A 26531-nucleotide genomic window follows, 5' to 3' on the forward strand; every position below is an offset into this window, starting at 1 on the left:
ATCTGGAATGTTCATAGATCAACCCATAAAAGTTTATCAAATTCCCTTACCAATAAATACACTTTAATTTTCCATGACCAGTGGCTGAACTTCTGTAACACTGACATTCAATTACAATAACATTAACATGCTTCCATTTGAAACTTCTCGGTCTTCATCGTGGATTGACGCTCTCCCAAAGTCTAAAGTAATTGAAGCCCTCCGTCGCTTCGCTCCGTCGGGCTTCAATTAGCTTTTGTCGGGCGTCAATCCCCGATGAAGACTTCGAAGTTTCAAATGGAAGCATGTTAATCACTTAATGTGTAATTGAACAGGTGGGGGCCTCATCAGATCAAAAAGCTGTGTCTGGCAAGAACCGTAGTGAAGGCATTACATCCGCATCAAAGCGACGAAGGAAAGTGTCCATTCTAGCTCTGCCCTCCAAAGTCAAACAGCAGTAAGTCCACTCATAATAAAGCCAAAATGAAGTATTGCCAGTCATAATTATGATACTATGACTGGCAATACTTCATTTTGGCTCTGAAGGGCAGGCTAAAGGTTAAGGTAGTCACTTTGATTAACTGGAAATAATTCATGCAAGTTTTTGTCTTAGCTTTTCTTACCTGAATTATTGCGTAAAGCCATGAGGACCACACATCCTCCTACCTCTGGTGTAATGAGGGTAGTAGTCCATTTTTGCCGCAAGTATCTGGATAAAAAAAATCATACACAATAACATATTTTGCAGGGTTCCACATCACGTAAAATTGGAGGTATTATACCCTCTGACCCCCCCCAAATCACGTACGAGACGCTCTTTGAAAGGGTGTCGGTAAGTAACAATTATTTTGCCAAGAGGTATAATAACGTACGACTTGAAAGGCAAAAGGGTATGACTTTGATCGTTTTACAAACGGTACGACTGGTTATGCGACGCTCGAGGTTTTTTTGGTTTTTTTTTTCGCGGGAGACTAATTTCGGAAAGCTTCACCGGCGATCTCGACACGTGTTTTACTGTCTCCGGGAAGTCGGCGCTGTCAGCGTGACCAGAGTTACTTCCCCTCCGCTATTTTCGGTTCTGTTGGTTCCGCGAAGACCGCGAGCGTGCAAGTTTGCAGACGATCAGTTTTGTCACTGACTTTGTGTTTGAAAAGGCCACGACCAAGAAAGCCTGTTGCAGTTGATCCAAAACAACGAACTTTGACGTTTGCATTTTTGCGATACCTGATTTTAGCATGCTTGGTGACATTCTCTTGACCATTCCAATCACTTCTGTACCCTGTGAGAGAGGCTTTAGTCAACAGAACCGGGGGAAGTCAAAGCTAAGGAACCGACTCTCAGTGGAGAGACTGGCCTAACAAAATGATGATTAAACACGTAGGCACTGACCTAAAGCGTGACATCACTGGAAGGGCGGCATTGCAAGTGCACGGAGCCATGAGGAAAACTAAGGAAATCTGTTGACAGTGGCTGTGACTTGCAAAACAAAACACCAAGACTTCACCCAAAGACTGAGTTACAGAGTAATAATTATTAGAGCCATACAGTTGCAACGCCCTTTCAATGATGCCACGCTTTAGTGTGTTGAAACTTAGATTGAACTGTTGTTGTGGAGAGACACAGTCACAAGTGTGTTGCAGATGTGAATTTCAACAGGCACTTGATAGGTGTGTTGTTAATTTGTAACCAACAACTGAACAGGCAAATAATTTCAAACTTATTGATACTCATAATAATATTCTTGTTGTTGTGGAACTGAACTGACTTTTCATAGCATTACCCTGAATTTTGGGGGAAAATCAATCAATCAATCAATATGAAGCTTATATAGCGCGTATTCCGTGGGTACAGTTCTAAGCGCTTGTCGAAGAGTTGTCAACACAGGACTAACAAAGAAACTAACATCTTCAGACGGACACGAACCCTATCACACACTAGCAAACCCTGGTAAACAAACAACTGTTTAACAACAATGTACACATCAATAGCTAGGTCGAACAAAATAATATTAAGCACAAAGAAAACACCTCTCACAGAGCACAGCACAAGAATGTCTTTTGGGGCACAGCACATCACGTCGAGCATGAAAGTCGCAGCCAGCTACGGGAAGAACTGAGTCTTCAACCTACTCTTAAAATAACTGTGGCACTGCACTGGTAAACTCATAATTGTCAGTTGGTGGCTGGGTTCTGGGTTATTAATAAAAGTTTACTGTTCAGAATTTCAAGCCAGTTTACTTGTTCGTTTTGTGAAAGCTCTCAGCCTCTGACTAGTGTTTTGATACCGCGGTAATTGCTGTAAATGTTTAAGTGTTATCATAGACCTGTATTAGATAAATGGTGTTATTCACTTATTGTAATGCTACAAGCAAGAATTTACACATATGACATTTCCCAATGGTCATAAATTATTTCCTTTATTCAAAGCACTCTCAAATTGACAATGCAATCTGCACACATTGACATCATGCACATGCAAGAACCTGGTAAAACAGCAAAGCAATACACAGAGTCGCCGACAACATGCCATACCCTTTGATCAATCAGGAAAGGGTATGAAAACCCTTTACTTTTATGGTGAAAGGGTATGAATACCCTTGACCTCAGAGCCTGTGTGGAACCCTGATTTTGTGTTGCCTAGACGTGCATGTCCACCCCCCCCCCCCCCCATGTGACCATCTTATCAAGTTGCAGATACTGCTAGTGGTCAGTGTGTTCCCAACACAAATGTGACAAAGGGGTGCTGGTTTTTGTTTTATTCGGTTGAACTTGAAGAATTTTGTAGTAATGAATGTTTTTGTTCACATCAATTTTGACTCGGTTTAAAGACTTTCATCTGGAGTGTTCATAGATCAACCCATAAAAGTTTATCAAATTCCCTTACCAATAAATACACTTTAATTTTCCATGACCAGTGGCTGAACTTCTGTAACACTGACATTATAGTGACAGTCAGTGTCACTGACAAGTCAGCATGCAGCTCAGCACTCGCTGCACTGTGACCTGAGAGTGAGAAACTATACTCTATAGACCCAAATGAAACACAGCACTCTGAACGTTTTCACACGACATATTTTACTCGAATTTGCAAATGTGTTCTTCGGGTTGGTAGACTAAACGCTTACAATTAAGCTTACATCGAAAGAAATCGATGCGCAGAAAGTTCACCTTCGTCGCTTCGACAATGTTCAGAATCAGAGCACTCAGCACTGACTCGACTGAGTTGTGGAGAGAGCGATGTGGAAAGTAAAAATCAGGCTTATGATCAGCATTGTATTTCAAATTACTTACGTATATATTTTACATTGCAAAACAATCAAATAAAGTCATCAAAAGTTGTTTACCAGCAGAGCACATCAGAAAAAATGGCGTCCTTTCACATCTCCGATGAGGGCGGCAGGTCAAATTTCGTCTGACTGTGGTCGAACCATTTGAAGATCAATGGATCCGTGATGGCTCATAGTGTGAATTGTGTATCTTTTCACAAAAGACAAGTTTCGCAAAACGAGAAGAAGCACGAATGGGATACGTATTTCATTATTTCGAGTAAAACAAAATTCCCACAAATCTCATTTTTTTTACAAGGAACACTCTCAGATAAAAATATATTTGACAATTTATCATAGTTGCCCTAAAGACCCCATTTTCCAAAGGTCAACATAAGTCTCAAAATTACTTTTTGATTTTTTTCCTAAACGGTAAATCCCAAATTGATGCCATTTACAGACAAGACACTTTGGGCACTGTCTTCTCGATAGCGATAGGGTCGATGCTGTCAGTCCAATGGGATTGCAGAAAAGGGGCCAAACCTTAGGTCGACCGATTTTCGGTCGACCTAAATCGAAAGTGTTGTAAAATGGGGGCCTTAGGTCGACAATTGGTCGACCTAAGGAGGCTTTAGGATTTATATATATATATATATATATATATAGACATAATACATTGGATATGGGGACTCTGACACCAGCTGGTTATTTGGGAACTTGTTTTCAACTGCTTGCAGCAAGTTGAAATTTGGCATTGTGGTTTATATGTCGACTTAGTACCCAAATATAAAAAGACATTCTGGAAAATGTTATTATTAGGTATATGAAAACATAAGAAGGTCCCCATATCCACGTTCCCAAAAAGCTTGTCTGAATATATACTATATATAATAAAAGTTTCTGGGAACACTAACTTTTTTTTTTAATATTCAGGTGAAACAACATTCTTTCACATGTATTGTTTGCAAAACTTGTTTTAACTTCAAACTTGTAAGATTAAGGCCACGGTCTTCAGTTTTCTCTTTTATTGGTCCTTGTTTGAGCAGTTCTTATGAAGCTAACTCGACACCAGCCGGTTATTTGGGAACTCGTTTTCAACTGCTTGCAGAAAGTTGAAATTTGGCATTGTGGTTTATATGTCGACTTAGTACCCAAATATAACAAGAAGGGCAAAGCCCATACGACTCACATGCTTGACCTTGACCTTTACATGACCTTGACCTTCAGGGTCAAGGTCAAATAACTAAACCTAGCAATGACATCATACACTAAGAACTGCTTTACACATTTTTCCTACCAAAATACATGTGAAGGTCAAGGTCATCCAAGGTCATGCAACACAAAGCTGTTAATTCAAGACATAGGAAGTACAATGGTGCTTATTGGCTCTTTCTACCATGAGATATGGTCACTTTTAGTGGTTCACTACCTTATTTTGGTCACATTTCATAAGGGTCAAAGTGACCTTGACCTTGATCATATGTGACCAAATGTGTCTCATGATGAAAGCATAACATGTGCCCCACATAATTTTTAAGTTTGAAACAGTTATCTTCCATAGTTCAGGGTCAAGGTCACTTCAAAATATGTATACAATCCAACTTTGAAGAGCTCCTGTGACCTTGACCTTGAAGCAAGGTAAACCAAACTGGTATCAAAAGATGGGGCTTACTTTGCCCTATATATCATATATAGGTGAGGTATTCAATCTCAAAAACTTCATAGAAAATGGGAAAAATGGGAAAAATAGCTGTTTTTTTAGACAACATTTATGGCCCCTGCGACCTTGACCTTGAAGCAAGGTCAAGATGCTATGTATGTTTTTTGGGGCCTTGTCATCATACACCATCTTGCCAAATTTGGTACTGATAGACTGAATAGTGTCCAAGAAATATCCAACGTTAAAGTTTTCCGGACGGACGGACGGACGTCCGGACGGAGGGGGGGGGGGGGGACGGACGGACGGACGACTCGGGTGAGTACATAGACTCACTTTTGCTTCGCATGTGAGTCAAAAAGACATTCTGGAAAATGTTATTTGTAGGATTTAAATATATATATGAAAACATAATAAGGTCCCCATATCCACGTTCCCAAAAACCTTGTCTGAATATATAATATATATAATAAAAGTTTCTGGGAACACTAACTTTTTTTTTAATATTCAGGCATAACAGCATTCTTTCACATGTATTGTTTGCAAAACTTTTTTTAACTTCAAACTTGTAAGATTAAGGCCACAGTCTTCAGTTTTCTCTTTTATTGGTCCTTGTTTGAGCAGTTCTTATGAAGCTGTGTTGTATTCAAATTGATAGTCGGTTGTGCAAATAGTATTTAACCATGTTTCTTATGCTGTGACAATTTGGGTGTGAATGTGAGTGTGGACGTGGATATATGATTTACTGCAACATTTAAAACAAAATCATGTGCTTTTGCATTTTGGAAATAAATTCTATTGATTGATTGATTGATAGTTTGTCATTTGGTTTCGTACTAGTAAGGAAGTGTTCTTTTCAGCTGTGAGCTTATAAAGTTTATATTGATGCTTCAGACACTGCATAATCTTTTGAAGAACATATTTGCGGAAAAAAATAGCACACACACACACACACAGAGCGAGAGCGAGAGAGCGGGGGGGAGAGAGAGAGAGAGAGAGAGAGAGAGAGAGAGAGAGAGAGAGAGAGAGAGAGAGAGAGAGAGAGAGAGAGAGAGAGAGAGAGAGAGAGAGAGAGAGAGAGAGAGAGAGAGAGAGAGAGAAAACATATTTGCGGAAAAAAATAGCACACACACACACACACAGAGCGAGAGCGAGAGCGAGAGAGAGAGAGAGAGAGAGAGAGAGAGAGCACAATACTCGCTTGCAGTCACTCCCTGTTTACACAATACACACTGTTCATGAAGGTTTTAAACAGATACTGTTGTTTATTAGTCCAGCATCAACAACACAAACAATAACATAAGCAACTATTGTTTTAAAGAAAAAGACATACCTCGTCTTGCAAAAAGGTGGATTGTTACCGAAAATAAAATACAGTCATTTAAATCTACTGATAACTAAAAAGAACATTAAAGATAATACAGTCTTATGCATAGTCATTGAACCGAAAATTATTAACTTGTAATATGTTTGCAAAAAAATAATCGCACCCAAAAAACATGATTTTGAAGAAATATGATGTCACTAAGCATGATTAACCTTCGCCGACAGTCGCTAAAAACATTCTTCGCCGACCGTCGTCGAAGGACACATACTTTTAACACAGACAGCCATGCGTAGTCGGAGGACACATACTTCTCAAAGAAAAAAAAACGTGCTCAAGTAGAGAAAACAAGAACAAGAAAAAAAAGTACAGAAATCAGGCTTTTCATTGAATTAGATTATCAAACTAAATATATTTCCAATTTTGTACTTGCATTTATCTTTTTTCGTGTTGTGTAATTACGCACCAAGTTAATTCTTACCTGAAATAAACATTAATCACAACTCAGCTTTTATTTTGACATCGAAAATCGTTATTTCTTAAACACCATGAATCAAAGTCCATGGTAAAAGTGAAACAGGTGACTGAACAATGGGGAGGCAGAAAAAAAGAAATAAACAAGAAAAGGACCACGGGTCCTAAAATCACCCAACCGTATGTGTAGACGGATAGACACAGGCAGGGACGCTGACAAAAGTAACAGTCACCCCCCTTTCCTTTGGGTGGGTGACTAAAAATGACAATAAAGGCTCACCTAAATATATGTTCTTATCCCATTGGGGCGCATGAGGTGACTAAGAACCCAAAATAAGAGATCCCCCCCCCCCACCTCCCAGGGCGGACCCTGGGAACAAAATTCAAAATCAAAAAAGCATTTCAATGGAAAAAAAATAATCAAAATCAAATCTGATGATACATTTCATTACGCTAATAGGATAATTGCCTAACTCAGAGTTAGATAGTTTTGAGACAACGGTTCCATAATAACGCCAACAATTGTGTCAATCATCTGTAAAAATTCCGAAAAGAAATTGCAAAGAGAAACGGTTGCTGATGCCATGTCAGCAAAATTGCCTAACTCATAAGTCAGTTATCTTAACAGCATACCCATGCTTTTCTGTCTATGCATGTGCATCCCATGGTAAACAAGATCAATAGAAATTTGGATTAAAGTTCATTCTACTGAAGTACAGAACCCAAAGTTCAATGCAGAGGCTGCTGAACAAATCGCTTTTTCTCAAAACTTGCAAAAGTGAGTTAGGCAATTATCCCATTAGCGTGACGATTTGCAACATATTATATATTATTAAACATTGCTTAACGTCCAGCTGACTACACCGAGCCGTCTCAAAACGCCCCACGCTGCCAACTAAAAAAACCTAAAAATTACCAATGAAGGTATGTCACCAGTCCTTCTGATAAACCATGTTTACAAGGACATATAATTGTGAGGCTCTGGAAACGATGAGGTACTTTCCCCTGTTTGTAAAAACCAGGTTTTAAAAAGAAAAGAGGATAAAATAATGTCCACGAAGAACTGTGATCCTTGTATCTCTATCTACTCTGCTTCTTTGCAAGACAAGTTTATACACGATTAGCTAGGAACCTGCGTAAACACCGAGGTTTACTACGAGTTTAAGCAGAGCTTTAAGACATGTCATTTAAGCTATTTTTACACAGCAAAAGGCGGTAAAAATGTCACGTGGGATCATAATCACCACGTTTTCTGCATGCAATCATTTCTCCGATTAGCAATCTTCCCACTGTGACACCAGCGACTAAAGGCACTTCACATCGCCTCCTTCCCTAGTTTTCAAACCAACATCACAGGGTACCAGACCGCAATTCCGAGAATATACCAGTACTGATTTATGACGTCTCAACATAATTGTCTTAGCAAGATTAAAGCAGAGCAGATAGAAATACAAGGATCCCAGTACTTCGTGGAAAATATTAAGTAAAAATGCAGATCCTTGTTCATCAAGACCTAGGGTCATACAGCAAGACCGAGGGTCATACAGCAAGACCGAAGGTCATAAGGTCATAAGCAAGATCCAGGGTCATACAGCAAGATCCAGGATCATACAGCAAGACCCAGGGTCATACAGCAAGACACAGGGTCCTACAGCAAGACACAGGGTCGTACAGCAAGACCCAGGGTCGTACAGCAAGACCCAGGGTCATACAGCAAGACACAGGGTCGTACAGTAAGACCGAGGGTCATACAGCAAGATCCAGGGTCATACAGCAAGACCCAGGGTCGTACAGCAAGACCCAGGGTCGTACAGCAAGACACAGGGTCATACAGCAAGACCCAGGGTCATACAGCAAGACACAGGGTCCTACAGCAAGACCCAGGGTCCTACAGCAAGACACAGGGTCGTACAGCAAGACACAGGGTCGTACAGCAAGACACAGGGTCGTACAGCAAGACACAGGGTCCTACAGCAAGACACAGGGTCATAAAGCAAGACACAGGGTCCTACAGCAAGACACAGGGTCCTACAGCAAGACACAGGGTCGTACAGCAAGACATAGGGTCGTACAGCAAGACACAGGGTCATACAGCAAGACACAGGGTCCTACAACAAGACACAGGGTCATACAGCAAGACACAGGGTCGTACAGCAAGACACAGGGTCGTACAGCAAGACACAGGGTCCTACAGCAAGAGCCAGGGTCCTACAGCAAGACACAGGGTCCTACAGCAAGACACAGTGTCGTACAGCAAGACACAGGGTCGTACAGCAAGACACAGGGTCATACAGCAAGAGCCAGGGTCCTACAGCAAGAGCCAGGGTCCTACAGCAAGACACAGGGTCGTACAGCAAGACACAGGGTCGTACAGCAAGACACAGGGTCGTACAGCAAGACACAGGGTCGTACAGCAAGACACAGGGTCGTACAGCAAAACACAGGGTCCTACAGCAAGACACATGGTCGTACAGCAAGACACAGGGTCGTACAGCCAGACACAGGGTCATACAGCAAGACACAGGGTCCTACAGCAAGACACAGGGTCCTACAGCAAGACACAGGGTCATACAACAAGACACAGGGTCCTACAACAAGACACAGGGTCCTACAGCAAGACACAGGGTCATACAGCAAGACACAGGGTCATACAGCAAGACACAGGGTCCTACAGCAAGACACAGGGTCATACATTACGACACAGGGTCCTACAGCAAGACACAGGGTCCTACAGCAAGACACAGGGTCCTACAGCAAAACACAGGGTCATACAGCAAGACACAGTGTCATACAGCAAGACACAGGGTCATACAGCAAGACACAGGGTCATACAGCAAGACACAGGGTCCTACAGAAAGACACAGGGTCCTACAGCAAGACACAGGGTCATACAGCAAGACACAGGGTCCTACAGCAGACCGCAAAGAGCCTATTAAGGGCCCACACAAACTTTAACTTGTCACAACAAGTTATAAATCACAAGTTGAAAAGGAACTATGTACACATTAAAAATCTTGGCATTATTAATTGTTTTGTCGTTTAAGCTATTTTTACACAATGAAAGGCGGTAAAAATGTCACGTGGGATCATAATCACCACGTTTTCTGCATGCAATCATTTCTCCAATTAGCAATCTCCCCACTGTGACAGCAGCGACTAAAGGCACTTCACGTCGCCTCCTTCCCTAGTTTTCAAACCGATATCACAGGGTACCAGACCGCAATTCCGAGAATATACCAGTACTGATTTATGACGTCTCAACATAATTGTCTTAGCAAGATTAAAGCAGAGTAGATAGAAATACAAGGATCCCAGTACTTTGTGGAAAATATTGAGTAAAAATGCAGATCATTGTTGATCAAGACCGAGGGTCATACAGCAAGATTGAGGGTCATACAGCAAGATCCAGGGTCATACAGCAATCCCCAGAGTCATGCATACATACATAATGCATATAGCCCAGCGGACTGCAAAGAGTCTATTAAGGGCTTACACAAACTTTAACTTGTCACAACGAGTTATAAATCACAAGCTGAAAAGGAACTATGTACACATTAAAAATCTTGGCATTATTAATTGTTTTGTCATTAAACAAAGATCGACCAATCAAACACAGCAATAACACCTTCCTATTTCAAGTTTTATGAATCGTAGTCACACTCAATTCGTCAAAACTTTGAACATCGTGATTTGTATGTCGTACGTGACATGAAAACCCATGGTCATACAGCAAGACCCAGGGTCGTACAGCAAGATCCAGGGTCGTACAGCAAGACCCAGGGTCGTACAGCAAGACCCAGGGCCGTACAGCAAGACCCAGGGCCGTACAGCAAGACCCAGGGTCGTACAGCAAGACCCAGGGCCGTACAGCAAGACCCAGGGTCGTACAGCAAGACCCAGGGCCGTACAGCAAGATCCAGGGTCGTACAGCAAGACCCAGGGCCGTGCAGCAAGACCCAGGGTCGTACAGCAAGACCCAGGGTCGTACAGCAAGACCCAGGGCCATGCATACATACATAACATATCGCGTATAGCCCAGCAGACTGCAAAGAGCCAATTTTTGTCTTGCTGTATGACTGGGAATTGCAGATATGTTCTTCTTGTAAGATTAAGGCCACGGTCTTCAGTTTTCTCTTTTATTGGTCCTTGTTTGAGCAGTTCTTATGAAGCTAACTCTGACACCAGCCGGTTATTTGGGAACTCGTTTTCAACTGCTTGCAGAAAGTTGAAATTTGTCATTGTGGTTTATATGTCGACTTAGTACCCAAATATAAAAAGACATTCTGGAAAATGTTATTTGTAGGATTTAAATATATATATATATGAAAACATAATAAGGTCCCCATATCCACGTTCCCAAAAACCTTGTCTGAATATAATAATATATATAATAAATGTTTCTGGGAACACTAACTTTTTTTTTAATATTCAGGCATAACAACATTCTTTCACATGTATTGTTTGCAAAACTTGTTTTAACTTCAAACTTGTAAGATTAAGGCCACGGTCTTCAGTTTTCTCTTTTATTGGTCCTTGTTTGAGCAGTTCTTATGAAGCTGTGTTGTATTCAAATTGATAGTTTGTCATTTGGTTTCGTACTAGTAAGGAAGTGTTCTTTTCAGCTGTGAGCTATAAGCGTTTATATTGATGCTTCAGACACGGCATAATCTTTTGAAGAACATATCTGCAATTCCCAGTCATACAGCAAGACCCAGGGTCATGCATGCATACCTACATAACTTGTATAGCCCAGCAAATAATAGTATTACATCAGGGTCTCATTTCGGGGTCGGACTTATCGCTATTTTGTTACTCAATTTCCTTGTCAGCTATTAAACTCTAAGACACCGGTACAAAATGTTTTCTTATTACGGAAGCCGAAGCGGGGTTTCGCGGGGTACCCCCGGGGTTCCGCAGGGTTTCGCGGAAAATAGCTACCGCACGCATACTGCATGCGTCAGACGTTCTCAACATCAACATTCCGCGATCGTCACCTGTGTTTCTGTTGAAGCTCCTGGAGTGACTCAGAATGTGTGTTGCCGCGTTCCACTCCCTTTTCGTGTTTTTCTTTTCTTCAAGCAAGACAGATAGTCATTGTAAATTTATCTGTGAGATTTCTTTCAATTTTATTTGGGTTTAAACCGTTTTAATGACATTAAAATCATTTAAAGCTGTCGGTGTTGCTGTGTGTAGATTTCATTTATTTGTGCGAGTGCGTGCAGTTTGCATCGATGGTGCGATTAGTTTGAAAAATGTCTGATTACATTCCTCTTGACAACCTCAATTTCAAAATGAGCCCCTGTTATATTGTGTTTTTTTTTTGCTTAACGCCCAGCCGACCACGAAGGGCCATATCAGGGCGGTGCTGGTTTGACATATAACGTGCGCCACACACAAGACAGAAGTCGCAGCACACAAGACAGAAGTCGCAGCACAGGCTTCATGTCTCACCCAGTCACATTCTTCTGACACCGGACCAACCAGTCCTAGCACTAACCCCATAATGCCTGACGCCAGGCGGAGCAGCCACTAGATTGCCAATTTTAAAGTCTTAGGTATGACCTGGCCGGGGTTCGAACCCACGACCTCCCGATCACGGGGCGGACGCCTTACCACTAGGCCAACCGTGCCTGTGCCACTGTTATATGGTAAGATGTAATGAATAGGTTTGCTCTACATATTGCACCAACAGGCCAGCAAGTTGTCTCAATCTCTGTGCTATGTCATTTTTTCTAGCTGGTCCATATTTCTTCAGTAAGCTTTCGCCAAAAAGCAACAACATGCTGTCTTTGCCCACAACTTCAGCTAGTCCATCTTAAAACCGTGTCTTCATTTAGTGCTGAAGCTTTGCTCGCACATTCATACATGTTCTATTGTTGAGACAAGTATTTTGGTTAATTGCGGCTTGAATTATCTTCCCTGACGGATACATGCCTTTTTGAAGGAGATGCCCAAAACCATTTATTAAAGTTTGTATTTCAGCATGAGACCAGCTTGAATTTACGCTTGTCTTCATGAGCTTTGTCGACCTCTGCCTTTAATTTTTTTGTTTTTTTTGTTTATTTTTTGCTTAACGTCCAGCCGACTACGCAGAGCCATATCAGGACGAGGAAGGGGGGGATGAAGGGGGCCACTTGTCAAGCGATTCCTGTTTACAAATGCACTAACCCATTACTTGTGTCCCAGCAGGCTTTAGTAAAACTAAATTAATACCTACTGGAAGATTACCAGTTTCCAGTATGTTAAAATAGGCTTAACCTATCTACTGCTGGACTTACATCAGAACACTAACAGATTAAACTATACATGAATCGCGAGACAAGCGGCAAGAGAAGAGATTTTTGGAAAAAATACAGGTGAATGAGCAAGAAGGCAGAAAAAAGAAAAGAATTCATGAAGAAAAAGAGAGCATGACAGGAAAGAGGAACCAAAAATCTACCTAACAGCAAACTAGAAAGCTCCTGCGGTTCCAAAAACAGGAGGGGCCTTTAATTTCTTAACCGCAGTGCCCCACTGCGGGAGCCTTTAATTAGGTACTAAACAATGCATGTTATTAGTAGTAGCAAAAGTATTTAGATATTATAAGAGTATGTCCACTAGAACCCGACATGTAGCATCTATATATAAATAAAATTTAAATAATATTGTGGCGGTTTCTGCGACTTCCATTACTCGCGCAGAAGCGTCTGATTGGAGAAACTAGAGGTCAAAGTATGTACCAAAATGTTGCTAACTTGACGTTGAGCAATGTAAAATAACATATTTTTTTTAAACAAACTTTGAACTCGAATTTCTCCAATCAGAAGATTCTGCACGAGTAATGGAAGTCGCAGAAACCGTCACATATGATGGTGGCGGTATAAACATACCAAGCGGTTCTGCATGTGTGCGACATGTGTAGTCGCAATCCTTGACGGAGGAGTCATCGCTCCCCAAATCACCCACGATGCCGGTGTTGTCATTGCCCAAATCACCCACGATGCCGGTGTCGTCATTGCCCAAATCAGCCACGATGCCGGTGTCGTCATTGCCCAAATCAGCCACGAATTGCCCAAATCACCCACGATGCCGGTGTCGTCATTGCCCAAATCACCCACGATGCCAGTGTCGTCATTGCCCAAATCACCCACGATGCCAGTGTCTTCATTGCCCAAATCACCCACGATGCCAGTGTCGTCATTGCCCAAATCACCCACGATGCCGGTGTTGTCATTGCCCAAATCACCATGACCAACTGAAACAAAGATTAGTTTAAAATTATAGAATCTTTGCTTATTGTTGATTTATAACACCGACACAAGACAGACGATGGACCTTCTTGACTGTCACGACCTCAAACAGCATGTAGACGCTCCCACACGCAAAACACACATCATTGACTGGATTGTCACCCATGAGTCCACTGACCCGGTGTACGACATCCTGCTGAATGACTACCTCAGATCCGATCATTCTGCAGTTTTGTTCTCTCTTAAGATGGCCAAACCATCCAAACAGAAAAAGCGCGTAGTCCGCCGTAACCTCAAAGAAGTTAACACTGACACATTTCGCGCAGAAGCAGCCCGCCGACTGCTTGATCCTCCGGTATCCTCAGACCCTGTACGTCATTACGACTCCACTCTCAGCACACTTCTTGACGAACATGCACCCGCAAAAACCAAACTCATCGTAGATTGGCCTTCTGCACCCTCGATCACAGCTGAAGTTAAGTATACAAAACAGTTGCGTCGCCGAGCAGAGAGGAAGTTGCGAACCTCAAAGCTGGTAGTTGACAGACAGATTTACAACAAGCAAATGGAACATGCTCAGACACTCATCGCAGACGCCAAACAATCGCACTACAGCACCAAAATCTGTGAAACAACCTCTGCCAAAACACTCTTCTCCACAGTGAATGACCTTCTTGGCTGCTCTTCTGCTTCTCCCTTGCCCAACAACATCGACCCCTCCAAACTGTCGCAAGCTTTCTCTGATTACTTCCATAACAAGATCCAAACCATCCGTGTCAAACTAGACAAAATCCCACACCAAAACTCTGAAACTCCTCCTGCATTTACAGGCACTCCCTTCACACACTTTCAGCCTCTCACTCTCACTGACCTGGAGAAAGTCCTCAAAGAAATGACCTTGAAAACCTGTGACCTTGACCCTCTTCCCACACAACTCTACTCTGACTGTCTTCCTGAACTCCTCCCTTCTATTCTCAAAATCATCAACACTTCTCTGCAAACAGGCACTGTCCCCAACTCCTTTAAGACTGCTATTGTCAAACATCTACTGAAGAAACCATCGCTCGACCCAAACACTCTCAGCAACTACCGCCCTGTCTGAAACCTTTCCTTCATCTCCAAACTCCTTGAAAGAGTCGTCCTAAAACAACTCAACTCTCACCTTCTTTGCAACAATCTTCTCTCTCCGCTTCAATCTGCCTATCGTCCTCACCACTCCACCGAAACTGCCCTTCTCAAAATCACTACTGATCTCCTCCTTGCCACTGACCAAGCTGAAATCTCTGCCGTCGCTCTACTTGATCTATCAGCGGCCTTTGACACAGTCGACCACAACATCCTCCTTCAACGCCTTCAGTACACCTTTGGTATCCATAGCACAGCTCTTTCTTGGTTCTCTTCTTATTTCACCGACCGCTACCAGACTGTTTCGATTGACAAACTGAACTCTGACCCCATCAGGCTTGAGTGCGGAGTCCCTCAGGGCTCAGTCCTTGGGCCTGTACTAATTACTCTCTACACTCAACCTCTTGACCACATCCTTGACCGACACAACGTTCTCCACCACTCTTTTGCCGACGACTCTCAACTTCACAACAGCTCTTCCCCTGACCAGTCTGAATCTCTTCTTTCCTCTATCTCTGACACTATCACTGACGTGCAGAATTGGATGACAGAAATCAAACTTCAGCTCAATAGCAACAAAACTGAAGCTATCCTAATAGGCACTACATCCAAACTCTCCAAAGCCACTTCCGACTCTCTTCAACTCTCTGACTCTTCTGTCCCTCTGTCTTCTGCTGTCAAAAACCTCGGAGTCACTCTAGACAACACCCTTTCCATGAAACAACACATCTCTTCTGTCTCTCGCACCTGCTACTTCCAACTCCGCCGCATCGCCACTATCCGCAAGTACCTCACCACAGATGCTACCGCCAAACTGGTCACGTCCACCATTCTCTCACGTCTTGACTATTGTAACTCTCTCTTGGCGGGTCTTCCCTCTTCTTCTATCTCTCGTCTCCAACGCATTCAAAATAGCTCTGCCCGTCTTGCCTTACGAAAGAAAAAGGGAGATCATATCACCCCCCTCCTAAATCAGCTCCACTGGTTGCCCGTTCCTGCCCGTATCACATACAAAATCAACACTCTCACCTACAAATGCCTCCATGGTCTCGCCCCTGCCTATCTCTCCGACTCTCTCTCTCTCTATGTCCCTTCACGAGCACTCAGATCATCTGCCGACTCCCTCAAGCTCAACATCCCCCACACCAAACTCAAAACAGCAGGTCAACGCTCATTTTCTTTCCAAGCACCTAGCCAATGGAACACACTACCTCTCCCCCTCCGTCAACAACAGTCCCTCGAATCATTCATATCTGCACTCAAGACATTCCTTTTTTCCACATAATCCATGCATTCTACACTGCCCACCCCAATACAATACAATACAATACAATACAATAACTTTATTAATCTCTAAAAGAGAAATTACATTGCTGAGCGTTTGTGTCCGTAATAATAACATACATAAAACATTCAAAATAAACATTTGTTCTTTGTCCTGAGAAAATATAGCACATTGGTTATCACATAAGAAAGTATATTAAAAATAAATTAACATGCATTCACCATCAACAATGCACAAAAGAAAGTCAGCACCTTGCCGGTTATCACATATTGTCTAAGAGAGTAGAATAAGAGTATATAATCATGCAAAACAAAATCAACAATACTGAAACAATACAGAACACTGACCCCGTGCATCAGAGCGACAACACCAGCATCTACCGCCCCACCTGAGAATTGAAGATGTGAATTGCAGATGGAATGAACGAATTTCTGTAGCGTGTGGATCTTGCGGTTGGTTGTCTGAATCTGTTGCTCCTGTCTGTCCGTCTACTGTCAAATTCCGGTCTGAGTGGGTGCGAGTCGTCAGCCAAAATCTTCTGTACCTTGTCAGTCAGTCGTCGTTCATGTGTTGATGTGAAATTGTCCTGCTTCCTCCCAACCACCCCACTTGCTTTCCTGATGAATTTATCTAATCTATCCCTGTCTTGCTTGTTGATGTTGCCACCCCAACACACGGAGCCAAAGTACAACACACTATTGCACGTTGAAGTGTAAAACATCTGAAGGATTTCTTGTCTGCAGATGTTAAAAGACCTGAGTTTTCTCAAAAAGTACAGGCGAGAGTGGAGTTTCTTCACAAGGGCATCAGAGTTTGGTTTCCATGTCAACTTATTGTCTATAATCACCCCCAAATACCTATACTGCTCTACGACCTCCCCCTTGATCACTATCTCCCTGTGTACATGTTCCCCCCTCCTGTTGTCCATTATCATTGTCCATCCCACCTTGAATAACTGTACATATTTTAATGGTTGCTGGTGTGTGTGTGTTGGTGACTTTAAGTCTCCGTGTGTGTGAATGAGTGTATGTGCGCCTTGAGTCGCCTGTTGGGGAGATATGTGCGCGTTATAAATATTCGTATTATTATTATTATTTATGTCAAACACTCTACCGTACCTCGAAATGTTTTAGCTCTTTGCTCAAGTGCTATTATTATTATTATTAGCATTGCTTAACGTCTAGCCGACTACGGAGAGCCTTCTCAAGATATCCCCATGCTGCCAACTAAAAAACAACAAAAAACATCATTGGCGGTCTGTCACTAGCCCCGTAGATGAACCCGACATGTAGCATCTATATATAAATAAAATTTAAATAATATTGTGGCGGTTTCTGCGACTTCCATTACTCGTGCAGAAGCTTCTGATTGGAGAAACTACAGGTCAAAGTTTGTCCCAAAATGTGTTATTATTATTTCACGTTGCTTAACATCTAGCCTGTGTTGCTAACTGGATGTTGAGCAATGTGAAATAATAATAAGAACATTTGGGAACAAGCTTTGACCTCGAGTTTCTCCAATCAGAAGTTCTGCACGAGTAGTGGAAGTCTCAGAAACCGTCACTTATGATGGTGGCGGTATAAACATACCAAGCGGTTCTGCATGTGTGCTCGTCACGTCGCAATCCTTGACGGAGGGGTCATCGCTGCCCAAATCACCCACGATGCCGGTGTTGTCATTGCCCAAATCACCATGACCAACTGAAACAAAGATTAGTTTAAAATTATAGAATCTTTGCTAATTATTGATTTATGTCACTCTATCGTAAATAAGAACAAAAAGTCCCAGTCTCTAGGCTGGGGGAGGATGGAATCTGTGGCATCCCGGAGGCCGTCATTGCCCCCACGACTTCAAAGAGAGAGAGAGAGAGAGAGAGAGAGAGAGAGAGAGAGAGAGAGAGAGAGAGAGAGAGAGAGAGAGAGACTTCAAAGAGAGAGAGAGAGAGACTTCAAAGAGAGAGAGAGAGAGAGAGAGAGAGAGAGAGAGAGAGAGAGAGAGAGAGAGAGAGAGAGAGAGAGAACCAACGTATGGTTCCTGATGGCTTTCTTGCCTGAAGAGTGAAGTCAGGTGTATGTAATTTCATCGTTGCATGCACAACAGAAACTTCTTAATCATAAACTCCATTATCTTTTTTGAGAATCTAACTCCTTCATCCACTTCCAAGACCATTTATTTGGATGTTTTGCCTCACTTGGCAACATGTCGTCAAGCTGATTTGCACATGGGTCTCCATTCTTGAAAAAATCCACGCTTTCACTTATCGTGGTGGCCATTTTGAATGTAAAACAGGAAGTGACCACAAAGGGAAGCAAAGACTTGTGGGAGAAAAAGTGAATCTTTTTGAGACAAGTGAGGCCCTGATAAGGATGTTTAGGGAAAATGTAACTTTTGAAAACATAGGTAAATGTAAACATCCTTGTCAGGGCCTCACTTGTCTCAAAAAGATTGCAAGCGCTTACGATCTGCAACGCTGGGCTGTTTGACGAAATTATATTTATTATATCGCGCATGCACAAGATGTTTGAAAATGCGGGAATTGGTATTTCTTTGCGTGAAAAGGCGCGCATCCAAATTTTATTTTTGCGGGATTTCTTTCATATTTGCGGGAATGCGCGGTCTAGAATCGACACTGCGACAGATCAAAACGTGTCAGAAGGTTTTTGCCAGAATGGAAGGACGAATTTCCTTGGTTAGATTTCGACAGTGGAGTGTGCGTGAGCGCAACTCCATGACTGTGTGTAGGGGTGGGGACGAGTTTTTGCATTCAGATTGTGGGTAACCTGATTTTTGTGCGGGTAAGTTAAAAATGACATGTTACATACCCGGGGAAAGCTGAATTGACAAAAATGTGGCCACCCCTGCGTCCCGTGACAGTAAGGTGGGTTCGTATCATGAAGGAGTTAACAAAAGTGACATTTAGCCCTAATGACAGTGAGGGGCGAAATTTGTATTATAGCCTACAACAATACAAATGTCGCCCCTCACTGTCATCAAAGGGTACGAGTCGTGCATCCCTCTCATTACTAGTACTATTGATTGCCAGCACTAAGAAAACTATTAGGAAAGGGTGTATTTTTCAAATAAGTCCAGAGGCTATTTAATTTAGTAGCAATGGACTTCAGACTTTTTATGGAAGAGAACAAATTCCAAAATGATAGGTTTTAAATCGTTTTAAGTAGGGCTAGGCGAGGCGCTCTCTTGCCAACATTGCGTCATAATCTGAAAGGTTCCGCGACGCAATATTCCTGATCCTGATACTTAGCTGCGTCGATATCATCGGAAAATGCACTTTCCAAACCTACTTGTGATATAGACTGCGCACATTTCTTTGCAACCAAACAGCGCCGAAACTCAATTATGTAAGACAGATCTCTTACTTTATCAACATCAGTGGTTGTCTATTGACAACTTGATGCGGCATGCGTGTTCAGATTGTTACGCGAAGCTGTGGTTCACTCTCCCATCTCTGTCAAAATGGCGGAAGGCCGAATCAAGCCACCAGCCACACGTCACTTCCGGAGAGGGACATTATTTTCTTTCGTTTTCTCCCGAGCTTTTGAGAATACGGGTTAGAAAAGTGAGTCATTATCTTCACTGGAACATATTGAATACGAACTCTAGCGCATAAGTCATTAAATTGAAAGAAGAAAGAGAAACAAATGGTTATTTCAGTATTTTTTTTTACCATGGAGACAGCCTTTAAACTTACCACAGATATGTCGTCAGGACATGAATCCAGCCAATGTGTGACTTTCGTGGTCTCGTATACACATGGAATTGCGAAGTTCTGAAGACATGGGCTTGTGAAGTTGTGTTGAAGTGGACTTGGACGGGATTTGTCGTGTTCTGTAGACCCAAAACACTGATTTGTACATTCATGTGTTGGAAAACACAGGATTTCCATTTCGTAAAGTTTCAATCAAGCCGCCATTCGTGTTTCAATTTTCAGCTACTTGAATCTAGTTTTGCCTTTCCATATTTGGCTAATCATTATGAGCTATTAAAGGGGCACGCCATAGCTATAGTTCGGACAATTTGCATCGAGTCTATCAGAATCCTCACCTTCCAAACTGTAATATTCCCACGTTCCACATCCACAAACCCTGCATAGCTACAGAAAGCAGAAATGTTTGAAGAACTAAATCCTTGCGCGCATTTATGTGTAGTGGAAGTGAGTGACAAGCCAGAGCTACGCTTCACTCACAACCCAATTTGGCAACCGTCAGTTTAAAGCAATTTAATTGCAGATAAATGTCAGTTATAACCCTCTATTTCTGATCAGGTCTCCATGCAATCACTTTTTGTTCTTCCAGTCTATTTAGATAGCTGGGATAATATTGCAGAGGGACGTCCTCATGAATATTTCATCTACATCAGTGTTGCTGCCAGCGTTAGAGGACAATAGGTCATTTGGACCTGACCGTAAGAAATCAATAGGTCCAAATGTCCTGGCTTTAAAAAAGTAATAGGTCTTACCGTCTACAATTGACCGCGGCACCCTTGTTAATTTTAAAGTAAATCACAAATTTGTGTCAGCACACACGCATGTGTGTGTGTTTGTGTGTGAGTGTGGGAGGGGAAAGAGAGAGAGAGGGAGCTGATTTTCCACAATAAGTTATAACGTGACTTCAAATTAATTTTGCCATTTAATGACAATAAACGTTCAACTTTGGCAATTGCCAGAAACTTAAACTGCCAACCGTCAGAATCAACCAGGTAAACATGGTTAGATCACGCCACCTATTTGTCAAATATGATATGAACTTAAAATAAATGAGAAAAAATGACTAGAAGTAGAATATTCAAGGACTCCTGAAACAAAAAGGTAACATTTGAAACACTAGCTGTGTTGGTCCTAGAGTACAGTGTCACTGCCATTCCTAGGTACTGGTGGATTTTCAGAGAACAGCCTCCTGGAACAGAGAGTGGAGTGTACACTAGTACGACCTCATCTAGAATACGGCAATCCTGCCTGGTTTCCGAGACTAGTACGCCAATCAACATCAATCGCAAGAGTCCAAAGAAGAGCTACTAAACTGATTTACGAAATAAAAGACTACACATATGAAGAGAGACTAAGATACTTGACTTTGCCTACACTAAAGGCAAGAAGAAAGAGAGGGGACCTAATACAAGCGTATATAATATTTAACGACATTGATGACACTAACAAAGATTTCTTTTTTAAATCACCGCAGACTAACATTGTTGTAACACGTAACAGTACTGACAAAATACAAAAAGAAAGACATGATAATAACAATACAAGAAAATTTGCTTTCAGCTATAGAGTTACAAATGACTGGAACAAACTAACAACTAACATTAAACGGGCTCCCAGTACAAATGCTTTCAAGAACCTCATTGACAAACACAACGCTGGACACGACAGTCGTTGCAATAGTCACTCCCGGTGCACTTCACTTCAGTGATTGCCTTCGAGGGCCGATTAGACAGCCATTGACCAGAACTATCAATTCACAGCGGAATTCCCACTCAGAAGAGACTCCTTCGATGCGAAGAAGCCCTCTCAAATCTTCAATGCCTAACTCAAATAAATAGATATAACACTGTTCTTATAAAGTGCGCTACATAAAATCTAAGGCTTACCTGTACGAGTGGTGTGCCTGATTGTACGAAAGGGAAAAAAATCCCATGCAGCGACCATGTTCATTGTTCAGATTTCTTGAAAAGGCCCGGATCGCTTATCGCTTACGCTCTAAACAATAATAAATATTTCACTGAGGTAAAGCAATTATTTCCAAATGTTCAGAAAATATAAGATAAACTTGTGAAATAAACCTGTAAAATAGTTATTTTACAGTTTTATTTTACACAGCAATGTTAAAAAAAAAAAAGAGAGAGAGAGATAATTTTTTTTTTTTTTAGTGTCGTAAGCACAAGAATGCTAAAAGCTCAGAAGAGATTGTTTGACGATGCAGAGATCTGTAGCAAGGGAAGGGGGACAACCAAGTCAGAACTCAAATGCTTTTGGGAACACGAGTTAAAACCCCTCAATGGTCAAGCTGAACACGAAAATTACATTTTGAGGTTACCTTGGATATGAGAACATGCTAATGTTCCCATAACCACAGAATGTTCCCAGATCCACGCTCTCACACTTACAGATGTCCCCAGATCCAAGACATTTTAAAAGTATATATATATATATAAATATACGTAGTTCACGACCAGTGACAGATATCAGAAGTTTTCACGGTTGGATCGAACGTCCATGATTATGGATCGAACTTACAGTGACAACTGATCATGACAACTGCTCTTGGTAACAGTGAGACACGAGGAAGCCAACTTCTGTAAACGTGACATGCAGATTGAGTTGCACAGACACCGTTACATGAGCCAGAAATGTCATTACTTGAAATGTCGACTCTAGCCTCTAGCAAAGCACAATTTTCTGTTTTTCAGAGGGTTACAAACATTGCTGGCCATTTGAAGAGCTGAATGTCACGGCTAGCGGGGGGGGGGGGGGGGGGGGGGGGGTCTGTGCGCTTCTGTCTCATTTGGTGCTCTCTGTGCATAGTTGTTGTTGTTGTTGTTGTATTTGTTGTTATTGTTGTTGTTGTTGTATTTGTTGTTATTGTTGTTGTTGTTGTAGTTGTTATTGTTACTGCTGTTGTTGTTGTTGTTGTTGCTGTTGCTGTTGTTTTGTATGAAGTAATTTCGCAGCTGGACACCGAGTGGCTTTCAGAAATTAGTTAATAACAAGTCGCGTAAGGCGAAAATACAATATTTAGTCAAGTAGCTGTCGAACTCACAGAATGAAACTGAACGCAATGCCATTTTACTCGTAGCATCGTCAGGCCACCGCTCATGGCAAAGGCAGTGAAATTGACAAGAAGAGCGGGGTAGTAGTTGCGCTAAGAAGGATAGCACGCTTTTCTGTACCTCTCTTTGTTTTAACTTTCTGAGCGTGTTTTTAATCCAAACATATCATATCTATATGTTTTTGGAATCAGGAACCGACAAGGAATAAGATGAAAGTATTTTTAAATTGATTTGGAAAATTTAATTTTGATAATAATTTTTATATATTTAATTTTCAGAGCTTGTTTTTAATCCGAATATAACATATTTATATGTTTTTGGAATCAGCAAATGATGGAGAATAAGATAAACGTAAATTTGGATCGTTTTATAAATTTTTATTTTTTTTTACAATTTTCCGATTTTTAATGACCAAAGACATTAATTAATTTTTAAGCCACCAAGCTGAAATGCAATACCGAAGTCCGGGCTTCGTCGAAGATTACTTGACCAAAATTTGAACCAATTTGGTTGAAAAATGAGGGCGTGACAGTGCCGCCTCAACTTTCACGAAAAGCCGGATATGACGTCATCAAAGACATTTATCAAAAAAATGAAAAAAACATTCGGGGATTTCATACCCAGGAACTCTCATGTCAAATTTCATAAAGATCGGTCCAGTAGTTTAGTCTGAATCGCGAGGCGACGGTGTCGACAACCATGGATTTAGCATTTCTTTTTCAACATTTTAATAAAAAGAAAACACTTCTTTTTCAACATCATTTTAATAAATACTCTGTTGGCTGGACAAGAAGACCCAAGTAACTTTGTACCTTCAAGATTGAATGCCAAAACTACGCTGAGCACTAAATACAAAAAAGAGACTGAGAGAGAAAGTATATTACGGTTAGAAAGTAAGAAAGCAGAGCGGGTGTAGATTGTCTCAAGTGCGACTTTCTATCTGTCTGTGTGTGTGCAGGGGCGGATCACATTATTTTCACGGAGGGGGGGGGGGGGGGGGGGGGAGGGGGGTCCAAATTTCTTTTTAGGCAGTCCTTAATTGAGCCCGAAGTCGATTTCGCGAAGTCTTTTCACCGAAAACTCAGTGCTAAAGCTTCCTGATGCCAACTTCGCGAAGTATACTTCACGTAATCGACTTCGTCCAGTTTAGGACAGGCTTTAGGGACAGATCGACGACGCGAAGCGTTTAGTTGAGGGCCCGAAGAGCCCGAACCTCCTAGGGGGGTCCAGGGGCTTGACCCGGCCCGGAACATTTTTGATAAAAACTAGGAAAATGGAGCAATCTGGTGCAATCTGAGCCAAGAAACTACCCCTAATACACCTTCCATAAAGTAGATTTAAGAAGACAAATTTGGATCATATCGTGCAGCAAACACAAAGAATAAACCAATGCGGAGGTATCGCTATTGCTGAGTCACAACAAACAACATGTGTGGCGTAACCACACTTGTCGTCTGCTACAACACTTTTAAAGGCTAGCCTACGGCAACATGCACCAGTGATTAAACAAAATATTTTATTGATCAACGTCATTACGACGTAAAAGGTGACACCGTCTGGGGTTATTTGGTGTGAAAAGCATAATCTTTTCTTTATTTTTAATTTTGGCGGGTGGCGATGGAGTTGGTTGCGGGTGAGGGGGGTTAGGGAGATAATTACAAGTGATTTTAACAGTTATACTTTAGTAATTATTCCAGCTATCATTTGATTGCTTCAGGCTTAGTCTTTTAATGACATATGTGCGCAATAGCGTACGCATCCAACTGTAGGCGCGCCTTATTCATTTCATTTTTCAACATGTATTCGTGTTAATATCGTAGATTCTTCACCACGATCAAAACCCAAGCTCACAAACCATCACTGTGTTTTAGACACCAGAGAAAAATCCACGCCTTCCACAAAAGAGCGACAAACAGAACAAGGGAGACAACACCATCCAGGACACGTCTCGCCGAAGGGAGGACGAATTAGTAAGGTCACCCCAGGACCGGTCAGTAATTAGTCTGATGGACTGGAGCGTAAGTTAATTGTCTCATCCGCTCAGTCCGAGTCTCTCTCCGTCTCCCCAGGACTCGAATCTTCCGGAGACACCGGTGACTAGAAAGGCCCTCCAGCTCTACTCGCCATGCCGATACAAAAGGTTACCCGCTGAGTCACCGAGAAAACCAACAAGTTAGCATTCGTTTCTCCTTCCTGGTACGGTCCTCATGCAGTGTCCGCTAATTAGTCATTAGTCGCTGGAATTGATTGTATCCGTCGCGACCATGAGTAAACTGAGATTCCGCGTGGCCGGTCTGATTGTCACATGTTCGTTAAGACGAGCATGCTTGTGCGTGAGACATTGAAAGGCAAGGGGAGAGAAGGGGAATGGAGGGGAGATAATGGTGAGGGAGACCGCCGGAAGTGGACATTGTCCTGTCTTTTCAAGAACAACGTTAGTGCCAGATGTAGGCTTAGTTGAATTTTGGGAAGTAGACCCAGTTGCCGTTACCTTTTTTTTGGGTTGGAACTCCAAGTTACACGACTTCCTTTTAAGTCAGTCTTGTCGGTCCTCCTCTAATGAACTCCAATTTTCTCATTCAGGTTCTGTGCCATCTCTGTCTGTCTGTCTGTCTGCCTGCCTGCCTGCCTCCCCCCCTCTTTTTCTCTCTCTCTCTCTCTCTCTCTCTCTCTCTCTCTCTCTCTCTCTCTCTCTCTCTCTTTCTCGTCGATTAAGACTGCTATAGGTAGTAGGTACCGGTGATTGTTCATGCATGTATGGTTTATGTTCAATGCCATCTTGAAGGTCCTGTCGGCGACAGACAGCAAGGAACAATTCAGCTTGCATTTCACGAAAACTCATTAAGACAGCTGAACCTCTTCTTCCTGCTCCCACTCGGCTTCCTCAATATCATCTGCAGCACTGCAGCACCGCGCCACACTGAACGACCATCAGGGATCTTAGGGATGAATCTCTCACGCTGGATCTATTGTGGCATTGCCGCTGACACAATTCTGTAACATGCCACCCCCCTCCGCCCGTCCACACGATTAATCCCACCACCACCATCATCATCATCATCATCATCATCATCATCATCATCATCATCATCATCATCATCATCATCATCATCATCATCATCATCATCATCATCATCAATGTCATCGTCGTCGTCGTCGACATCGTTGTCGTTCTCATACGTACTGTAACGCGAGCCACACAAATCACAAATGGCACTAAAGTCAAGCACCACGCTCATATTAACCAAACCACGAATAGCTAACAACAACATTTTCCAACTTCTGGCACTATTTCTAAGGCGCCTGGGACAACGTGCGCCCAAAAGTCATCATTCTGCACTGGACGTCGCAAAATGCATCGGTTTGTATCCGACCCGTTGCGCACAGCACGGGCATCGACACGT

The 26531-nt window shown here is 42.2% G+C and overlaps 1 long non-coding RNA gene across 1 annotated transcript; it reads right to left on the minus strand.

Moving 5' to 3' along the window:
- Nucleotides 1-10646: 10646 nt before the first annotated feature.
- Nucleotides 10647-22156, minus strand: LOC138965071 (uncharacterized). Its single transcript, XR_011455289.1, has 4 exons — nt 21949-22156; nt 20048-20184; nt 17928-18038; nt 10647-13933 (listed from the first exon to the last, which is right to left on the minus strand). It is a non-coding gene; the product is annotated as an uncharacterized lncRNA (long non-coding RNA).
- Nucleotides 22157-26531: the final 4375 nt, after the last annotated feature.

Source organism: Littorina saxatilis, linkage group LG4 (assembly GCF_037325665.1).
Source record: "Littorina saxatilis isolate snail1 linkage group LG4, US_GU_Lsax_2.0, whole genome shotgun sequence".
Classification (NCBI taxonomy): domain Eukaryota; kingdom Metazoa; phylum Mollusca; class Gastropoda; order Littorinimorpha; family Littorinidae; genus Littorina; species Littorina saxatilis.